At 51.1% G+C, this 20,979-nt stretch overlaps 1 protein-coding gene across 8 annotated transcripts in view; it reads right to left on the reverse strand.

Moving 5' to 3' along the window:
* The window catches only part of MICAL2 (microtubule associated monooxygenase, calponin and LIM domain containing 2), a 153,879-nt gene extending 141,583 nt beyond the window's left edge, over positions 1 to 12,296 (reverse strand). For 5 of the 8 annotated variants that reach the window (XR_009545679.1, XR_009545680.1, XM_060177161.1 and 2 more), the window contains exon 1: positions 12,183 to 12,296. The gene's annotated coding sequence lies outside the window, so the exon portion shown is untranslated. The remainder of the gene's footprint in view (positions 1 to 12,182) is intronic. The other 3 variants (XM_060177165.1, XM_060177163.1, XM_060177164.1) reach the window with 3 other exon arrangements.
* Between the last annotated feature and the right edge of the window lie 8,683 nt (positions 12,297 to 20,979).

The following is a 20,979-nucleotide window of genomic DNA, read 5'->3' on the forward strand; positions in this document are numbered from 1 at the left end:
CTGCATGGGAAACTCCCCTGGGCTCTGAGGGGAAGGGGGACCTGTGTGTACCATGCACATCCTGCACAGCCCCTAGGGAGCCCACTCCGCTCACAGGAGAGAAGCGGCCAGAGGCTCGGAGAAAGGAAACACCTTTCCCCTGGGTTTCACAGCAGCTCTGAAAAACGTGGTTCGGACAGCGGCAACGTGCTACAGAGCAGCAGAACTCTGCCAGTCTTGGCTGGCAGGGTGAAGGGAAGTGAGCATTCCATCAATGATCAATCAAGTCGATCAATCACTCAGTCAACCTATCACTGAACCTGGCCTCATACTGTGGCACTGAAACCCAGGGACTACAGAAGGACAAAAGCTCACTCCGCCGGCCTGCCGTCCGGGAGCAGTTTACCCCATCACAGAAAGCCCAGTGTTCGAGACCTTTGTGGCAGAGGGCAGGAGGCGGCATTCGCTCAGATGTCAAAGCCCCACACACCAGGCTGCCACGCCTCCTGCCTGCCAGGTGAGCCGTGGAGCAGCAGACACTGGGCTCAGCTCTGTCCCTGCCCTGGGCAGGCATGTCTAGAGGGCTGGGGGAGAAGCTGGGGGCCAGCAAGCTCCCACTTGTTTCAGATACCTGCCGGCATCCAGCCCAGCCCCCAGCCTGCATGTGCAAAGAACCCCAGGGCTGCAGGCCCTCCCTCTGGGGACACGAGCCACTTCCTGCCTCTGAAGCTGGCAGGAAGGTCTGACACAGGCTACCTGGGCTCCTGCCCCCTCCACACGCAGGCTCCCTGCTCCTGCCCCTGCCCCTGCGCCCCCAGACCGACCTTGAGGAGAAGAGGGAGCAGCATGCAGGGCTGGGCCTGCAGTGACTGGGGAAAAGTGAGGCAGCTTCTATTCTGGCCCAGGACAGAGCTGCCAAGTTTGAAGCAGACACACTGCGGGGGGGGGGGGGGGAAGGGGGCAGGGGGCAGGGGGGGGCGACACACATAAAGCGAGCAGTGCCCCATATTCTCAGAGCTAACTGAGACGATCCGAAATGAACGGCCCTTCTAGCAAACTCAGAGGCAGGACTGCCTGAATTGACGCCCTTCCCACAGGAAGAAGGCTGCGGTGGGGTCGGGTGGAGGGGCAAAAACCAGAACACCGATACTTAGCCCAGCACCCAGAGCACAGAGGCCAGAGCAGGCAGGCCTCCTAACAGACCTCCCCCTCCCAGCTCCCCTAGCCTAAGCTGATCTGGCCATCCCTCCCTGGTGACCTCCCACTGCCCCCTAGGCCAGGGCCCGCCACCCGCCCCCTGCACTGGCACTCAACGTTGGTCTGATTCCAGTCTTGCTTCCACATTCCCACCAAGCAGCACCCGGCCTGTCCTCTTGCCCAGGTCTCTGTGTTCCACACCTGCCTGTCTTCCAGGATGAGGCTCCAGGACCAGGCACCCCCTCCTCCAGAAAGTCTCCCCTGCTTGTTGCACACAGGGCCGCTCTCCAACCAAAGCACATTCCAGATTCTAGTCTGTGTTTTTGTTTGTTTGTTTATTTCCTCCAGGGTTATCCCTGGGGCTTGGTGCCCTGGCACTATGAATCCACTGCTCCGGGTGGACTTTTTTTTTTTCTTTTCTTTTTATCCGATAGGACAGAGAGAAATCAAGAGAGGAGCGGGAGACAGAAAGGAAGAGAAAAAGACACCTGCAGACCTGCTTCACTGTTTGTGAAGCGACCTCCTGCAGGTGGGGAGCCAGGACTCAGACCCAGATCCTTGTGGGTCCTTGTGCTTCATACTAGGTTTGCTTGACCTGCTGCGCTACTGCCCAACCAGCACCCCCCGCCATTCTAGTCTGCAGTGCAGGCATTTGTGAGTTTGTCTAACACGCCTGGCTCCACACACTGCAGGGCTCCAGCACAGCACAGCGGCTGTGTACTGCCAGCTCCGGGGCCCCTCTTTCCAGTGCTGCCTGCTCTCCCCCACTAGCTCCCAGCTGACTCATCCCGTTCCCTCAAGGTTCAGCTCAGTGCGGACAGCAAATCGGAGATAAACTAATCTTTATTAGCACAGCCCTTCCCAGCTAGACTCTGTTTTCAACAAAGGCCCTCTGGAGAACAGGGCTGCCAACACAGGCGGGAGTTTTAGCCCCAAGGTTCTCTCCGGGGGAGGCGATTTGGAAAGAAGATCTTGGGCCAGGGACTGTGCATGCACCCGAAGTCCGGCAAGGGAGGCTACGTGTGACTGGACAACAGCCTGGCAGAAGCCGTAACCGCGCGAGCAGACCTGACTGCAGTCAGTCTGGACGGAGAACCCTTGAGCCCGACTGCTCAGGATTGAGAAGGCCTGAGCCTCAGTTTCTCCACAGAAAACAAAGAGAGGTGGCACACCTGGTTGAACGCACATGTTACAGTATAAAAGGACTCGAGTTCGAGCCTCCAGGCCCCCTCCAGGGGAAAAGCTTTGCAAATCGTGAAGCAGGGCTGAAGGTCTCTCTCTGTCTCTCTCCTTCTCTGTCTCCTCCTACCCTCTTGGTTTCTGGTTGTCTCTAGCCAATAAAGATAATTTAAAAAATTAGTAAGTTGGGTGGTAGCTCAGCAGGTTAAGCGCACATGGCACGAAGCACAAAGACCGGTGTAAGGATCCCAGTTCGAGCCCCCAGCTCCCCACCTGCAGGGGGGTGGCTTCACAGGCGGTGAAGCAGGTCTGCAGGTGTCTGTCTTTCTCTCCCCCTCTCTGTCTTCCCCTCCTCTCTCCATTTCTCTCTGTCCTATCCAACAACAACAACAGCAATGACAACAATAACAATAACTACAACAATAAGGGCAACAAAATGGGGGGAAAAATGGCCTCCAGGAGCTATGGATTTGTCAAGCCCCAGCAATAACCCTGGAGGGGGAAAGGAAGGGAGAGAGCAAGGGGGACACACATGTGACCCTTCTAATCTGACAGCCCACCTTCTGTGACTCGCTGCTCCCACCCCCGGCCCCAGGTCAACAGCATCTGAAAACTCCCTTAGTTCTACTCCCCTCACCTTGATCTGCACCTAAGTCCAAAGGGGAACGAAATACTGGTGAGCCTGCAGCCAGGGGCAGGCAGTGTGCAGGAGGCAGGCACAGAAGTGAGGGGGGGAAGGCTGCTGGGCGCCAGGCCGGGCACAGAAATGCACTCTTGTTCACACCAGCTGTCTGTCTCAGGCCACAAAGTGACGGCCAGCTGGTTGCTTTGGCTTCCCTGACCTGCCTTTGCCTTTGTAAGAGACTGCAGCTGCCTGCCTGCCAGGTTTAAATGCTGCTTTCAGATCAGGGCATGTGAGGTCTCTCGGTCTAGCTCTGAAGAATTCATTGCAAAGTGAGCTGGGGCCCAAGCGCAGATGATGAATGAGACTTGGGGCGCCTGGTTGAGCGCACATGTGGCAATGTGCAGGGACCCAGGACCCGGGTTAGAGCCCCTGATCCCCACCTGTGAGGGGCAAGCTTTGCGAGTGGTGAGACGGTGTTGTAGATGTTTCTGTCTCTCCCCCTTCTCTGTCGCCCCTTTCCCTCTCGATTTCTGGCTGTCTGTAGCCAATAAATAAATAAAGATTAAAAAGGAGAAGAAGAAGGAGAATTTGAAGAAGAAGTTGAAGAAGAAGCAGAAGCAGAAGCAGAAGAAGCAGAAGAAGAAGAAGCAGAAGCAGAAGAAGCAGAAGAAGAAGAAGCAGCAGCAGCAGCAGCAGCAGCAGCAGCAGCAGCAGAAGAAGAAGAAGAAGAAGAAGAAGAAGAAGAAGAAGAAGAAGAAGAAGAAGAAGAAGAAGAAGAAGAAGAAGAAGAAGAAGAAGAAGAAGAAGAAGAACGCAACTTGGAGGCCACCTGGGCTGCATGGTACCGCCACAGCAATCACAGATCTTTAAAAATAGCCCCTCTCTTCTCTCATGCTGAAGATAAAGATGGAGTGTCGACCATAAACAGACATCTGCTGGGAACTCCTGCAGAGATTAGGGCAGGAATGCCCAGAGGGCTGCCATCAGCGGCCCAGAGAGCCCACCCCCCACCCCATGACCATCCTGCTCACCTTGTGAGCAAGAAGTACTGGGGGGCGGGCCAGCAAGGGAGGCTCAACTTAGTGGAAAACGGAGACCTGGCTGCCTTCTGCAGAGAAATAAAGACTCAGGGGCCCACCGAGAGAATTTTCAGGAAGCCGGGCAGAGTGTCACTCATTCTGAAAGTGGGTCACTCCCCTGAGAGTGGGGGCAGGAGCTGCTGGTTTTGAATGTCTGTCTATGCAAGGTACAGGCGCAAATATTTTGAATCTATTCTCTCCGTCTCCTGAGAGGGGTGTTAATTATCTCCTTCTCATAGACTGAAATGCCAGGGTTCACGGACTTGCCCAAGGCCACGTGGCAACCCAGGTCTGTCTTGGCTGGCTCATGTCCTGCTGTTGATAGCTCCTGTATGCAGGAAAAAAGGTCCCAAGGCAGATTCCCAGAGATGAGGTTCTGCACCCACAAACCTAATACAAGGAAGTTCCATGGGGGAGAGAGAAATGGCAAAGCAGAGTGGAGGGGCAGTGTTCCTTAAGCTTTAGCTAATTTAAATAGCTGCTGAGTTACTGTTTGCAAATAATTATGTTTCTTTTTTTACATTTTTAATTCATTCTAATGAGAGAGAGAGAGAGAGAGAGAGAGAGATAGGACACAGACCAGAACATTGCTCAGCTCTGGCTTATAGTGGTGCTGGGGATTGAACCCGCAGAGCAGCAATGTGCAAGTTTCTAGCAGATGAAGGAGAAACCCACCCTGCATGGACCCATAGCCCCCAAGTCCCCAACATACTGCACAGACTCGCCCTCATGGGATATACTCTGAGACAAACTCAGTCCTCTAAGCGCCCCACCTCACTCCTCAGCTCTTTCCTTTTCATTCTGCTGTCAGAGTCCCCTCTCCTGCAAGGAGGTTGCTCCTGATTCTTATCAGCTTTGCATAAAGTCGTACAAAAAAAAAATTCAGAACTCAGGTGGTAGCACAGGGGGTTAAGCGCACATGGCACAAAGCGCAAGAACCGGCTTAAAGATCCCGGTTCGAGCCCCCGGCTCCCCACCTGCAGGGGAGTCGCTTCACAGGCGGTGAAGCAGGTCTGCAGGTGTCTGTCTTTCTCTCCCCCTCTCTGTCTTTCCCTCCTCTCTCCATTTCTCTCTGTCCTATCCAACAACGAGGACATCAATAACAACAACAATAATAACTACAACAATAAATATATAATTTTTTTTAATTCAGCAGTCCTGGCACAGGGAGTAAATTCACAGTCCCTCAAGCTCTAAACATGGCACCTTGATGACCACCACCCCCCACCCCGTCCCTTGGATAAACAGAGAGCAACGCGGGTTTTTGTTTATTTGTTTCTGTTTTTCACTCTATTGGGTACACCACCACTTGGTCCCATTTCTCATTCTCTCTCTCTCTCTCCCCGTTTTTTTCAGGGGGATAATGGTTTACAGTCAACAATAAAATACAGTAGTTTGTCCATGTATAACATTTCTCAGTTTTCCACATAATAATTCACCCCCTCTAGGTCCTCCTCTGCCATCCTGTTCCAGGACTTGAACCCCCTACCCAGAGACCTTTACTCTGGTGCAGTACACCAAATATTCATTATTGGTGATCTAATAATGATCGACAAGACTGTGGGACAAGAAGGGTACGATTCCTACAATTCTTACCACCAGCGTGCCATATCCCACCCTCTGCCCTGGAAGGAGGAACCCAGTTTTGAAAGGCCATCTGTAGACCCTGGGCCCTCAGTCTCCCAGGCCTGACACATGCTAGACCTTGAAAGGCTGCATATCTCCCAGGAGTAGTCAGCAGCAGATAAGAGGCAAGGCTAATTGTTCTGAGTCAGGAGAGCTGGGCAACACTTGCTGCACTGTACCCCACTGCTACCCCAGGGACAACGCAGGGCCAGGCTGTTGATTTAAATGCTCGCTTCTGTCTCTCCCAAAGCCCAGCTTTGGGACCGGGTCTGTCAGGAGCTCAGGCCTGCAAGCATCCTATAAGCTGGCTACTGCAGCAGTGCACGGAGCAGGGCTGCCAGCCAACTCCTTGTCACTCTCTCCCTGCTGCCAGTGGAAAAAGTGTCTGCCCTAGATGTCGCTTACCATCCAAAAAGAGGACAAGGAGTCCCGCTTCCCGGGCCTGCCATTACCTCTGGCTCTTCAGGAGATGAGGCCCGAGAAGGTGACTAGACTAGATGGGAGGACTTAGTCTGCCAGGACCGACCATGTTTTTGTTTTTGTTTTTCCCCCCTCTGGGAAGGATGCAGGGAGAGAAACAGAGAGGTGAGGGTGGGGTCAGAGCACCCCAAAGTGAGACCACAGGGTATCTGTCTATAGGACACTTCCTCTCAAGAGGACAAGACAGGCTGTTGGAGCCTCTAGTGTGCTTGGCTTGCCTTGATTTAACACACTGTCATTCTGGCTTCCCCTATCTCCATCTCCTTGACTTAAAAAATAAAAACCAGGGGCTGGGCATGGCACAGTGGGTTAAACACACATGGTGTGAAGCACAAGGACCGGCATAAGGATCCCGGTTTGAGCCCCCGGCTCCCCACCTGCAGGGGGGTCACTTCACAGGCAGTGAAGCAGGTCTGCAGGTGTCTGTCTTTCTCTCCCCCTCTCTGTCTTCCCCTCCTCTCTCCATTTCTCTCTGCCCTATCCAACAACAATGACATCAATAATAACTACAACAATAAAACAACAAGGGCAACAAAAGGAATAAATAAATAAATTTAAATAAATAAATAATAAAAACCAGGGGCTGGGCATGGCACAGTGGGTTAAACACACATGGTGTGAAGCACAAGGACCGGCGTGAGGATCCCGGTTTGAGCCCCCGGCTCCCCACCTGCAGGGGGGTCACTTCACAGGCGGTGAAGCAGGTCTGCAGGTGTCTATCTTTCTCTCCCCCTCTCTGTCTTCCCTCCTCTCTCCATTTCTCTCTGTCCTATCCAACAATAACAATAGCAACGATAACAACAACAACAACAACAATAACAAGGGCAACAGAAGTGGGGGAAATGGCCTCCAGGAGCAGTGGATTCGTAGTGCAGGCACCGAGCCCCAAAGATAAGCCTGGAGGCCAAAAATAAAAAACAATAAATAATAAACTAAAAACCACAGAGGAGGAGGAGCTAGTGGGGGTTGAATTGTTATGTGGCAAGCTGAGAAATGTTACACATGTACAAGCTATTATTTTTTACTGTTGACTGGAAACCATTAACCCCCCAATAGAGAAATTTTAAAAATAACTAAATAACTAAAAACCAGCAGCCTGCTATCAGAAGGAGTTCAACTTGGGCACATCACAACATGATTTTCAGGAAGGACATGGCAAAGGGATGGACTTCATAACCCCCATCTCTTGAGTCCTGATATTTTTTTTTAACTTTTAGGAAGTCAAGGAGATTTTTTTTTTCTAAAATAATGTCATATAATAAGCAAATATAGAGCCCCCAGGGCTCTACGACTGTATCTATACACAGCTGTACCGAATGTGTGGATAATTTTTCTACCCAAAACAGTTGAAGGAAGTTCTCCTTTAAAAAAAAAAAAAATCCAGACTTTCCTTTAGGAAAGTAAAATAATTTATTACAAAAGTTTTAGAGAAATACTAAAGGAAAAAAAAAAAAAGCTAAAGGAAAACCACTCTAGAGCCACAATTCCAAGAGAAATACTCAGAACTCTGTTGTAGTTCCTGCTAGTATAAAGATTGCCTTGGCTGAAAAAGAAAGAAGAGAGGGAGAAATGAGAGAAGGAGGAAGAAAAGAGAGAGGAGGAGAAGGAGAAAAAAAAAAAAAGGAAAGGAGAAAAAGAAGAGAGAAGAAGAGGAGGTAGCGGAGGAGGAGGAGCAGGAGACCATGGTGGAGGAGAAATCCTGGCAAGGAAGGCCTCCCCAAGGGAGGTGAGCCGACCCGTCCTTTCCTTCCACAAAGGTGCCTGCAGTGAGTACTCTGTCCTCACAAATTCAGACAAGAAGCTGAAAGGCCATGCAGGCTCACTTCCCATCACAAGCCACCAGCTACAAGAGGAGCAGTGATCTGAGAATTCTCCACAACTCTCCTGCGTGTAGAGCAGGCTAGAGAAGGCTCTGAAAGGCTCAAGGGAGATGCCGCCCATGGAGGGAGAAAGTATGCCACCCCTGTCCACGAAGCCCACACCAAGTTCTGGGTCATAACGAGCTAAGCCCCGTGGCTTGAACAAATCAGAAATCAAAGCTCCGGCAGAAATAACTCAGTCCCCGTCGTTCCCACATGTGATCTAGGGAGGCAGATGCTGACCAGGGCATAATGTGGCTGTCTGGGCTCCCACCACACACCAGAGCCCCAGAGCACAGCCAAGAGTTCTGTTCTTTCAGGATGTTTACAGACTGACACATGTGAGGAAACATCCACATGTTAGCAAACCATCTTTAATAAAAACAAAAACAAAAACAAAACAAAAAAAAAAGATTTAAAAAAAAAACCGTTATCAAGACCCAGGCACAGGCAGTCCTGCAAATCCACAAGATCATTCTCTCCTTCAAAGTGAATTTCCGCACTGTGACACAGTCCGACACATGCTCACCAAAGTCTCTGTCCTGTCCCGGCACAACACTGGGGACCCAGGGCCTCACACAAGTCAATTCCAGCCTCAAAGGAGACGTCGGACGGGGCAGGACGGAGGTTTTCACAGGGAGATGAGAAACTACTCAGGTGTCAACAGCTATATCGCGAATCATTATCCCACCGCCATAAAATGACTTGGAAGAAAATAAACTTAAAAAAATCAAAATGAAGGGTGATGACCGGTGAAGCAGCAGAAGGACAGAGGGAGGTCCCAGACTAAAGTAGGCATGTGCATTAACAGCCGTCCAGTGCAGTAAACAGACTTTGGATCCTGACTTAAAGGATCCAACTGTGAATTCACGCTGGTTTCTGAGACAGTCAAAGAAGTCTGAGTATGAACAGATGAGACCGCTCACTGTTAATTCTGTTCATGCGATTAGACAGTGTAAGTTGAAAGGTTTTTTTTTAATTATATATATACTGAGTTATATAGGGACAAGAAAGCATGACATCAGATATTTGCTTTAAAATGGTTCTGGAAAGGGGAGTCAGGCGGTAGCGCAGTGGGTTAAGTGCACATGGCGCGAAGCACAAGGACCAGTGTAAGGATCCCGGTTCAAGCCCCCGGCTCCCCACCTGCAGGGGGGTCACTTCACAGGCGGTGAAGCAGGTCTGCAGGTGTCTGTCTTTTTCTCCCCCTCTCTGTCTTCCCCTCCTCTCTCCATTTCTCTCTGTCCTATCCAACAACAACAACATCAATAACAACAATAACAACTACAACAACAATAAAAAACAACAAGGGCAACAAGAGGGAATAAATAAATATGGTTCCAGAAAGAACAGAAGGGAAGGAAAAAAAAAAAGAGCAGCCCCTCAGAATCTTGCTGACTACTAAAGCTGGGTGCTGAGTATATGGGACTCATCATGCTATTCTATTTTTGTGTTTGAAAACGCTCATGATATTTTTAAACAGAGAACTGCATTCATCATGATAGACAGCCTAAGGAAGGCTAGTACAAAAGGCTAAGGGAATGCAGAGCAAAGAGCAAGGATCTGTGAACACCAGATAATAAATCTGCTAAGTTTACGCTTTTTTTCACTGCAGTATCACAGCAGAGTTGGAAGACCAGTTCGCAAATGATCACAATCTAAGGTGAGGACAGTGGGGACAGCCGGGGCAGAATTCACAGACGGCCACTGTGTTGGCCTGCTTCCCTTGACTTACTTTGTTCACTGGTTTGTTTACTGGTGATTTAACAGTGTTGTATAAAATTATTTCCCTTGATGATGCTTATTTCACCATTAAAAAAAAAATCACACTGCAGTCTGGGAGGTGACACAATAATGGATAAAGCATGGGACTCTCGAGCATAAGGTCCTGAGTTCTATCCCCTGCAGCACATGTACCAGAATGATGTCTGGTTCTTTCTCTCTCTCCTCTCATCTTTCTCATTAATAAATAAATAAAATCAGGGTCGGGCAGTAGCGCAGTGGGTTGAGCGCACGTGGCCCAAAGCGCAAGGACCGACATAAGGATCCCGGTTCGAGCCCCCGGCTCCCCACCTGCAGGGGAATCGCTTCACAGGCAGTGAAGCAGGTCTGCAGGTGTCTTTCTCTCTCCCTCTCTGTCTTCCCCTCTTCTCTCCATTTCTCTCTCTGTCCTATCCAACAACGACATCAATAATAACAATAATAACTACAACAACAATAAAAGAGGGTAACAAAAGGGGAAAAATTAAATAAATAAACAAATAAAATAAATAAAATCTTAAGAAAACAAACAATTTTTTTTTTTTTAAATCACACTGTAGACTAGCTTCACCACTCACAACTGTCGTAACCTTTGGGCAAGTGTTGGCCTTTCAGAGTCTCAGTTTCCTCATGTCAGATGGAGGTGACTCACTTACTTCATCGGAGAACTAACGTGAAGAGCTAACGTTATAAAGAATGAAAGTTCCGGCAAGAAGAAGGCCATTTCTTCCCCTCAGCTCTTTAAATAAAAAATGCTTAGCTATTGTAGGGCAACTGACATTGACCCGTGTGTTCACATCTCCTTGGACCTTACGCCTTCCTCCAGAACAAGGCTCTCCCCCTCCAGCAGGGACTAGCTCTGGGTGCCCAGAAGACCAGCATGGAAGTGATGTCTTTTTATATCTGCATGTACAAAGTAGACTTCAGCTGCCCCACACCCAGCTAGAAGAGAGAGTGGGTTAATCCGGGGCCACTCCGTGCTTTTCCAAAGAAAGACCCCTTCCCCCTGCATCTATGCACTGGGTCTTTTCAGAAGGTCTGTGGCCAGCACACAGTAGGGCCAGGAGCCTGCCCCAGTGCCCGCACACCATTTCTACGGTGTCAGAGCAGCAGGAAGAGCCTAATTCTGACAGTGAAGTCAAGTTCAAATCCTGCCTCGGTCACTTTCTGTGTGGCCTTGGGCTTTTACCTTAGTGTTCTTTCTTTTTCCCATGTCAAAAATGAGAACAAAACTCAGAATTTTTGTTAAGAGTAACCATGAAGTCTGTAAGAGTAACCTGGGGCAGGTCCTGTCCCCAGTAGGCACTTAGTAAATGTGTCCTGTCTCTTCCTGAAGGCAGGTTCTTAAGCCTTCAGGAGAGGGAGAGGCGCACACCTGAGGCCCACTTGTGGGCCTCCCCCCTCGCCCCCAAGATGGAGCCAGAGCACAAGGACGCCCCCCAAAAGGCAGAGGACCATCCTCCCCATCTGGACCTGCGGGGGTGTCTGTTAATGACTTCACCTTTCGCCAAAAATCACTAACTGCCCTAGTGCCGGCTTGATGCAGGCTCTGCACTCACTTCCAGATCAAAGAAAGTCCTCTTCGGCTTTCAGAAGCCAGGCTTCAGAATAAACAACGTGGAAGGACACACACACACACACACACACACACACACACACACACACACACACACACACACACACACACACACACACACACACACACACACACACACACACACACACTCACACACTCACTCAACTCTGGTTTCAACACGGCCTCTTCCCGCATCCCGCAGGGGCGATTCCCGGCGAGGCTGCGGGTGCGGCTGGCGGGACGCGAACCCCACCTGCCCCGGGGCTGGAGACCAGGTCGGTGGGCGCAGAGGCGAGAGCCAGCCCTTCGGCCTGGCGCCCTGGGCCTGGGCTGACAGCTGGCCGTGGGGGTGGGGGGGAGGGCAGGGGTGCGGGTCGGGCGCAGGGAGGGACAGGCGGGTCCCCCGGCCACCCGCACAGCTCCGCCCCGCCCGCCCCAGCCGCCCGCATCTGGCCCCACCTGACTTCCTGCTGCTCGGGCGGCCGGGGAGCCGGGTGCGGGAGCGGGAGAGGCCCCGGACACTCGGCGTGGGGACCGTGGGGACCGTGGGGACCGTGGGGACCGCGAGACGCGAGGTCGGGGGCTCCGGCCGGCGCGGGAGGACTTTTCCCTGCTGGACACGCGGGGTCTGGGCGCGGGGCAATGAACGAGCTCGTCGGGGGCCCGGCCCAGTGGCCTCCGGAGGGTGACCCCGGCGCGCCCGGGGTGGGCTGGCGGCTGGGGATGCTCGGGCCGCACCTGACCGCGGAGACACCGGCCGCCCCGCACCGCCCGCCCCCCGCCCGCCCTCCGGGCGCCCCCGCCCCGTCCCCCGGCCTTACCGAGAAGCGCGCGGGCAGCTCCCGCCTTGGCCTGGGGCGGCGGGGCTGGGGCGGGCGCGGCGACCCCGCAGGAGCCGGCAGAGACGCGGCTGTAACGCGGGCCGGCCAGGCTGAGCCCCGAGCGCCCGCAGCTCCGCACCGCGCGGCCCACCCGGCCGGGACCCGCCCCCTCGGGCGGCGCGGCCAATGGCGCGGCAGCCGCGGGCGAGGCCCCGCCCCCGGCCCGAGGCCCGGGACCAATGGCAGAGAGGCGCAGAGCCCCGCTCTCGCCCTCCCGCCCGCGCCGCCCCGCCCGGCCAGCTGTCACCCAGGGGTGCGGGCGCGCTGGCTGCGGCGGGTGGGGGCGCGGGCTGCTCCCCGAGGCCTGCGCACCCCAGAGCTGCCGGAGGCCAACCTGGGCGGCGAGCGGCGGTGGTGCGGCAGGGACGATCCCTGCTTGTAGACAAGTGCCCGGGGGGACACAAGGCTTGGGCCTCGGGCTCCTGGCCTAGGCGACCGTAAAGCAAGCCTCTGTCTGTCTGTCTGTCTGTCTCTCTCTCATCTTTATTTATTTATTGGATAGAGACTGCCAGAAATCAAGAGGAAGGGGGAGAAAGAGAGGGAGAGAGAGAGAGAGAGACACCAGCGCACTGCTTCACCACTCGCTAAGCTTTCCCTCTGCAGGAGGGGACCCGGGCCTCGAACCCGGATCCTTGGGCACTGTAACACGTGCACTCAGCCAGGTGCGCCACCACCTGGCCCCTCAGTATGTCTTTTTGGTGCTGGGGGAGCAGTGTGGGTGGGTCTCCCTTGTTGCACCCTGCCAGCTGACGGGCTCTTCTCTCTGACCTGGCCTGGCTTCGACTACAGCTCCAAGGGGCACCACAGTGCAGGCTACCTATGTCACATTAGTGACACAATCTAAGTGCTCAGTCCCCTTGGTTGTCAAGTGGCCACCTTAACCTTCATTCGCAGAAAATCCAGTGTGAAGGGTGCGGACCGGGGCAGGGGTGTGTCGCAGCTGTAAACTGTAACTATCACAAACACCTGTGCAGGCTGCTCTGCTAGCCGTAAAGCAGGCACGCCGCGGGCCAGAGTCCTGTCTTAATCACCTCTGGGGCTCCGCAGGAGCTTGGCTCAAGGCTGTCATCAATAAGCGTTCCTGAAGCCTCAGCTGGTGGAGGGAGGGAGGCCAGGCTTGGGCGGTGAGAAAACAGCACCAGGGCTCCAGGCTGCTGGAACTTCCGCAGCACCAGAAGCTGTCAGGAGACAGGGTTCCCTTGCCGGGCAGGTAGAAACAGAGCAGTCTGCCCCCACCAACTCCGGGCTGATCGTTTTCTCTTATTTCTTACCCAAGTGATTTCAGGCCTTTTGGGTTTTCCTGGGGATTGCCGTGTCTGAGAGCTCTCAAAGAGCAGATTTAAAGTTCAATCAATTACAGACAAACTTTTGGACAGAAGTCACTGCTTCTTCAGCTTTCAGGGCACACAGCTAGGCTCCGAGAGGGACAGCTGTCCACCAGTGGGCGCTTTCTCGCTATCTCACTTAATGGTTCTGCATGCTATGCACTTTCCTTAATAGTCTCTTCTATTGAGTTGGGCGATAGCGCAGCAGATTAAGCGCAGGTGGTGCAAAGTGCAAGGACCGGAGTAAGGATCCCTGGTTCGAGCCCCTCACAGGCAGTGAAGCAGGTCTGCAAGTGTCTTTCTCTCCCCCTCTCTGTCTTCCCCTCCTCTCTCCATTTCTCTCTGTCCTATCCAACGACAACAACAACAACAATAATAACCACAACAATGATAAAACAACAAGGGCAACAAAAAAATGGTCTCCAGGAGCAGTGGATTCATGGTCCAGGCACCGAGCCCCGGCAATAACCCTGGAGGCAAAAAAAAAAAAAAAAAAAGTGAAAACCGACCTTCCTCCCATCCCCATGTAACCAGACAAGGACCTATGGTTAATTACTATCAAAGAGTCTGGATTTGAACCCAGGGTTATCTGATCCAGGCTGTCTGACCTCCCAATCCCCATTATGCCTCTAGAGGGCTGAACAGGCCCAGGTCTGTACCTGAAAGGTCTCCTCGGAGACCTGACTTGCCCTCCAATTCTGACGTACAGTACTAAGGACTGGGCACTATCATGGGCTGGGGACGGGATTAGCATGGATCTGCCTTACTTATAAAGTGACAGAGGGAACCGGACACAGAGAAGAACATCAGGAAATAGTGATAATCCCCCCTCCAGCCAAAGCTTCTCTGGACACAAGATGTCTTCTTGCTTCTGGCCCAGACTTGAGCCACCCATGCTAAGGATGGAGACAGAGACAGAATGTTTCCTTCATCCCACACATCAACTGTGATCTGGGTGTGCTCCTGTGCTTGGGTAACTCGAGACCCAGCTGATGAATAATCAGAGCAGGGTGCTATGGGAGCTGCCCTCTTCATTACACTCATTTTAAAAAATAATCCCCATCATCTTTGCTCTAGCACAGAGTTCTCCAACCTAAACAGACTTAGCACTACTCCGGGAACAGTAAGAACTAACCAGGCCTTACAGAGATAACACAACTCAGCAGAGAAATTGTAGGAGCTCAAACAGTGCTATGCCCAAAACCTCCCTCCGCCTTCTCCTCCACTCTATTCCTACTTAATCTTTTACATTTAGGCACTTGAATAGTGTGCTGAATAGAGCTCAAGCCTGGCTCCTAGCACCCTGAAGGAGCTGCAGTGCTGTTTTGTTTTTGCTGCTGCTGCTGCTGCTGCTGCTGCTGGTGTGTGTATGTATTGTTGTTTTTGTTGTTTCCCTCCAGGGCACTGCCCAGTTCTGGCTGATAGCGGTGCTGGGGACTGAATCTGGGACACTAGAGCTTCAGGCATAAAAAGCTTTTTTACGTAGTCTTTATGTTTTCTTCCCTGCCCCAGTGCTATGTCTGTCTGTCTCTCTCTCTCCTGGAAAAATCATCCCAGAGCAGTGAATCTCTGCATATGACCTAAAATAAACTTAAGGGGTTCTGGTAAAAACAAAAAGGAACATGAACACGAGGGCTTCAGAAATGGCTCGTTTGCGTCATGTGCTGCTTTGCCGCATGGTGATGCAGACTCAAGTCCGGCCAGCTACTCCACTGAAGAAAGCCTCAGTGCTGTGGTTTCTTTCAGTCCCTCTTTACCTCTCTGTCTCTACAGAAAGAAAAGAAAATGAGAGGAAGGGAAGGGAGAGGAAGGGGAGAGGAGGGAGGAAGGAAGGAAAGAAAGAATGAATGGATGAATGAAACAGGGATGGGAGAAGAGAAGGAAAGAAAGGAGAAGAGAGGAGAGCAGAAAGGATAGGGGAGGGAAGGGGAGGGGAGGGGGGAGGGAGGGGAGGGAACAGAAGGAGGAAAAGAAGGGGAGGGGAGGAGAAGAGAGGAGAGGAGAAGAGAGGGGAGGATGCTGGAGGAGAGGGGAGAGAAGGGAGGAGAGGGAAGGAGAGGAGAGGAGGAGAGAAAAAGAGGGACTCTTCTGTAGTGGGTCAGAAGTCTGAGCTTTCCCTGGTTGTAGGGCAAACTGGCAGCTGACAGGAGTCAACTGAATGGAGGGAGATAATCCCTGGAAGCAGCAGCTAGAGCCCTTCCCATCACATGCACCACGCCACCCTTGTTGACCACCTCCCTGGCGGGGGTGGGGAGGTGGGGGTGGGGGGGGAATAAGGACCAGAGGTCATAATCCCTATCCATCTGCAAAGCAGTAACCATAGGCTATCCAAATGGACTCTTGACTGTGTCTGGGAGTTTCAACAATTCAATTCTTCAAAGAAAAGATTATGCAAGGTTAGAATAGACTTTAAAGGATGTATTATCTAAGGTATTTACTTAACAGATTAAAGCAATGAGCCAGTAACTGGAGTCCCAGGAAAGAGGAGGCACTTGTGAGCACCAGAGAGCGCAGGAGTGGGTCACCCACACACCCTGCCTCCCACACGGCAAGCTGGGCAAACGCAAACTGGCTCTCACGCAGAAGCTCACATTCTATATTTAATGACAATCTCTTCCCAGCCTACTCTTCTAGGGTGGTGAGTATGTGCTTGTGAAGGTTGTCTGGGAGACACAGATGGCCATACGAGCATGAGAGGGAGGAAGGAAGGAAGGAAAGTCCAGATTCGTCTCCCAAAATATCTCCCTCTCAGACTGGAAGCAGCAGGTCTCAAGGGCAGTGAGCCGGCCTCCCCCTGAAAGGACCCCAGCAGGTGAGCTGTGTAGTCACTGCCTATCCCCCGAGGGCGTTCGTTCCAAGAGGGCTGTGAGGGTGCAAGGTCTGGTGCCTTTATATCATCAGTTGAGCAACTTGCTTGCAGAAAGGTCAGAGTTGGTCTAAGCGGCTTCCCAACATAGATTTTTCTGCAGGGAAGCCGGGCGCCTCTCTTGGCATCTGGATGTAAGGAAGGAGGTGACAGCAAAGCCTCACCCTCTACATGAGAAAGGATCTGTGCCCTTGAAAGTCCTCTTCATAAGTATGTGTCCCAGGAAAGGGGAAAAAGCCAGCCAGCGTGATTCTCAGTAGCTTCCCATCCCCACTTCCCATGACTGCTATTAAAGGCTTTGGTTGTTAGAAGAGGAACGTTGCTGTCTGTGCAGAGTCCAGCAGCATCGCTGACTGACGAGAAAAGGCTGATGTCCCTAAGCCACCTTGGAAGCTATCTTTGGAGAACTCTCCTAGCTAGGGAATGGAAACATATGTGCCTCCCGAAAGCAGATTCAGAGGAGGAGGAGAAGCAAGATCCATAGGGACTAGCTCCCGCCTGTGGTCATCGTTCCAAGAGGTCTCTAAACAGCATGTTTTTCGTGGATAAGAGAAGAGACAGGGGTGTTTCAAGGACACCAGGAACTACTCTGGTCTACCACACTGTCTGTGGGCTTTCCAGAGGTGATGTAGGTAAGAAATGGCACCTGACAAAATCAGTGTCACTGAAAGACACTGTAGCACTTGAGGGGATCTTGTCAGCAATCGTGGGAAAGTCAGCATAGGGAAGCTAAGATTACAGGCAGGTGGCAACGTAATGTGCAGACACACACACACACACACACACACACACACACACACACACGTGCGTGCGTACACGCAGAGGAAGGGAAGGAGAGAGGGGGAGAGAGGGAGAGAAAGAGTTATGAAAATATTCTAGCCAGCCCCAAATATACTGGAGATACATACACAGAAATACTCAAAGCCAACAATGAAATCGAAAGGCATGATCCAGACCCAAGAGACCAAACAATGTCACTAGATTATTTGTAACAACCCCCTGGTTGGCTGGGCCACAGCTGCTGTCTAAGCAGACTTCTGTCCCTGCAAACCTGAACCACCTGCCAGGACAGACTGCTGGAACTAAGCGGAACCACGGAAGCACAGGAGTTAGTCAGAGGCAAAGTGGAGATCCAAGTGCAGGTATCTTGACTTCAGGGCCTAGCCTATCAGCTGTGCAGGGTTATGACATCTCTTAGAATGACTGCCTCCTGCATATTTGTGGAGTGGAAAGCTGATGGTGGAATCGACAGACAAGGACAAAGTCCTTTTTCTAGGCTAGTCTGACCTTTCTTCTTTATTATTAGTTACTTGTTTTTTGTTTGCTTATGCCTCCCAGGTTATCACAGAGATTCAGTGCCAGTATTAGGAATCTATTCCTCGTGGTTGACCTGCAGACCTGCTTCACCACTTGTGAAGCATCCCCCCCCCCCCCCCCGCAGATGGGGAGCTGGGACTTGAATCTGGATCCTTGTGCCTGGAGCTATGTGCACTTAACCAGGTGCACAGCCTAGAAAAGAGCAAAGTGTCCCTCACTAACTACTGTATGACCATGGTAAGTAACTTGACTTAAGTGGGCAGCAGAGTCTTTGCTTGTAATTGCGAGTAATTGCACAGTAACATGGATATACATTGGGGGGCTGGTTGAGTGCACATGTTACAATGTGCAGGGACCTGGGTTCAAGTCCCTGGTTCGCCCCTGCAAGGGAAAAGCACTGCAAGTGGTGAAGCAGGGCTGCAGGTGTCTCTCTTTCACTCTCCCGCTCTGTCTCCTCTTATCCTCTCAGTTTCTAGCTCTCTATCCAATAAATAAATAAAGATAATTAGAAAAGAGAGAAGTGCATGCTTAGGAAAGGGTCTTGTGTGTCGTAAATTAAGTCATGAGGGTTTTGAATAAGATTAATTTGGAACTGATAAATATGAATTAACTGGAGCCTGAAGTAGTATTTGACCAGCCATGTGCAGAGGACCCGAGAGGACCAGTCAACAGACAGCAGGCAAAGGCATAGGAAGGGTTAAAGTGGGGGCTGGACAGGGGCACAGCCGGCTAAGCACACACATTACCACAAAGACCTATTTGAGCCCTCCCTCCCGGTCTGCAAGGGCCAGGGGGCAGCCAGCTTCACTAGTGGTGAAGCACGCACTGCAGGTGTCTCTCTGTCTCTCTGTCTCTCCCCCCACCCCTCTGTCCTATCAGATAAAGAAGAAAAATGGCCGCCCGGACTGGTAGACTTGCCGTGCAGGCATGGATGGAGCCCAGCAGGAACCCGGGTGGCAAAAACAAATACATAGAAATGGTCAGAGGTGATTAGACTAGACAAGTCAAGAAATAGTCACTAAGGAAGGTGATGAACAACTGGGAAAGGACCAGCTGCCAACTGTGGGAGGGGAGTGTCTGTCTGCCTGCCTGCCTGCCTGCCTGCCCATAATATTTGGGGCTGCCTTCACTTGGGGTTTTTTTTTCTCAAGGAACCGGTGTCTTCCTGCCTTACTATGTGTGGAGACAGGGTCTCTCTGAAATTCTTCACTGGTGTTGGTCAACAGCCTGGGGAAATTTCTTGATCAAAACTCTAAGGGGGGCCCGGAAGTGGCACATCTGGTTGAGCATTGACATTACAGGGCACAAGGACCCAGGTTCAAGCCCCTGGTCCCCACCTGCAGGGGGCAAAGCTTCACAAGTGGTGAAGCAGGGCCGCAGGGGTCTCTCTGTGTCTTTCCTGCTCTATCTGTCCCTCCCTTCTCAATTTCTCTCTGTCTCTATTCAAAAACTTAATAAATTAATTTAATTGTAAAAAGAAAGTACTGTTGGGAAAAAAAAAGTCTTCTAGGTGGTCAGTCAGTCTCGTTGTTTTGCTCGTGTAAGTTACTCCTGGTAGTGAGGGTCTGACTCACATGTCTTCTTGTTGGTACTGAAACTGAAGAGGACCTGGTCGCATAACTGCGTGGCTGCATTTCTGCTTAGTTTTGCCTGCTTAGGTACGCTGACGTGGGCCACCAGCCTGGTAAAAGCCACACGTAGGAATTTATGCCACAGCAGAGCTTGTAAGAGGTATTAGTTTGATGAACGACCCCAAGTCAGGGCCCTGGCCAACTCCCAACTCCAAGCTTGTGATAACCCTCTCAGTCATCCTTACCCCAGAGAGGAGCAGATGGCATCTGGGGCATGGAGTTCCTCTCCCAAGGCGTCCCAGGAGCAGGTAAACGGCGAGTGAGTTCACGACTGGGAACTGGGGCAGCCCCTTTGGAAGACTGTGTGGAGAGTCCTTAAACAAATAAAAAATAGGGAGTCCGGCAGTAGCGCAGCGGGTCAAGCACACGTGGTGCAAAGCGCAGGGACCGGCATAAGGATCCCGGTTCAAGCCCCCGGCTCCCCACTTGCAGGGGAGTCGCTTCACAGGCAGTGAAGCGGGTCTGCAGGTGTCTGTCTTTCTCTCCCCCTCTCTGTCTTTCCCTCCTCTCTCCATTTCTCTCTGTCCTATCCAACAACAGCATCATCAATAATAACTACAACAACAATTAAAAAAAAAACAAGGGCAACAAAAGGGAAAATAAATAAATAAAATAAAACAAATAAAAAATGGAATCACCTTATGATCCAGCGATAACGTTCTTGGGTATTTACCCAGTGAACACTCGGACACTAATTAGAAGAGGCATATGCACCCAGGTGTTCATAGCTGCATGATTCACGATAGCCGGAGAGCAGACACAGCCTCACTGCCCATTCAAAGATGACTGGCTCAAGAAGTTATGGGATGTATATTCCATGCTATACTACTCTGCAATCAAAAAGTTATGGGATGTATATTCCATGCTATACTACTCTGCAATCAAAAAGTTATGGGATGTATATTCCATGCTATACTACTCTGCAATCAAAAAGTTATGGGATGTATATTCCATGCTATACTACTCTGCAATCAAAAAGTTATGGGATGTATATTCCATGCTATACTACTCTGCAATCAAAAGTTATGGGATGTATATTCCATGTTATACTACTCTGCAATCAAAAAGTTATGGGATGTATATTCCATGTTATACTACTCTGCAATCAAAAAGTTATGGGATGTATATTCCATGTTATACTACTCTGCAATCAAAAGTTATGGGATGTATATTCCATGTTATACTACTCTGCAATCAAAAAGTTATGGGATGTATATTCCATGCTATACTACTCTGCAATCAAAAAGTTATGGGATGTATATTCCATGCTATACTACTCTGCAATCAAAAAGTTATGGGATGTATATTCCATGTTATACTACTCTGCAATCAAAAAGTTATGGGATGTATATTCCATGCTATACTACTCTGCAATCAAAAAGTTATGGGATGTATATTCCATGCTATACTACTCTGCAATCAAAAAGTTATGGGATGTATATTCCATGCTATACTACTCTGCAATCAAAAAGTTATGGGATGTATATTCCATGCTATACTACTCTGCAATCAAAAAGTTATGGGATGTATATTCCATGCTATACTACTCTGCAATCAAAAAGTTATGGGATGTATATTCCATGCTATACTACTCTGCA

Source organism: Erinaceus europaeus, chromosome 17 (genome assembly GCF_950295315.1).
Source record: "Erinaceus europaeus chromosome 17, mEriEur2.1, whole genome shotgun sequence".
Classification (NCBI taxonomy): domain Eukaryota; kingdom Metazoa; phylum Chordata; class Mammalia; order Eulipotyphla; family Erinaceidae; genus Erinaceus; species Erinaceus europaeus.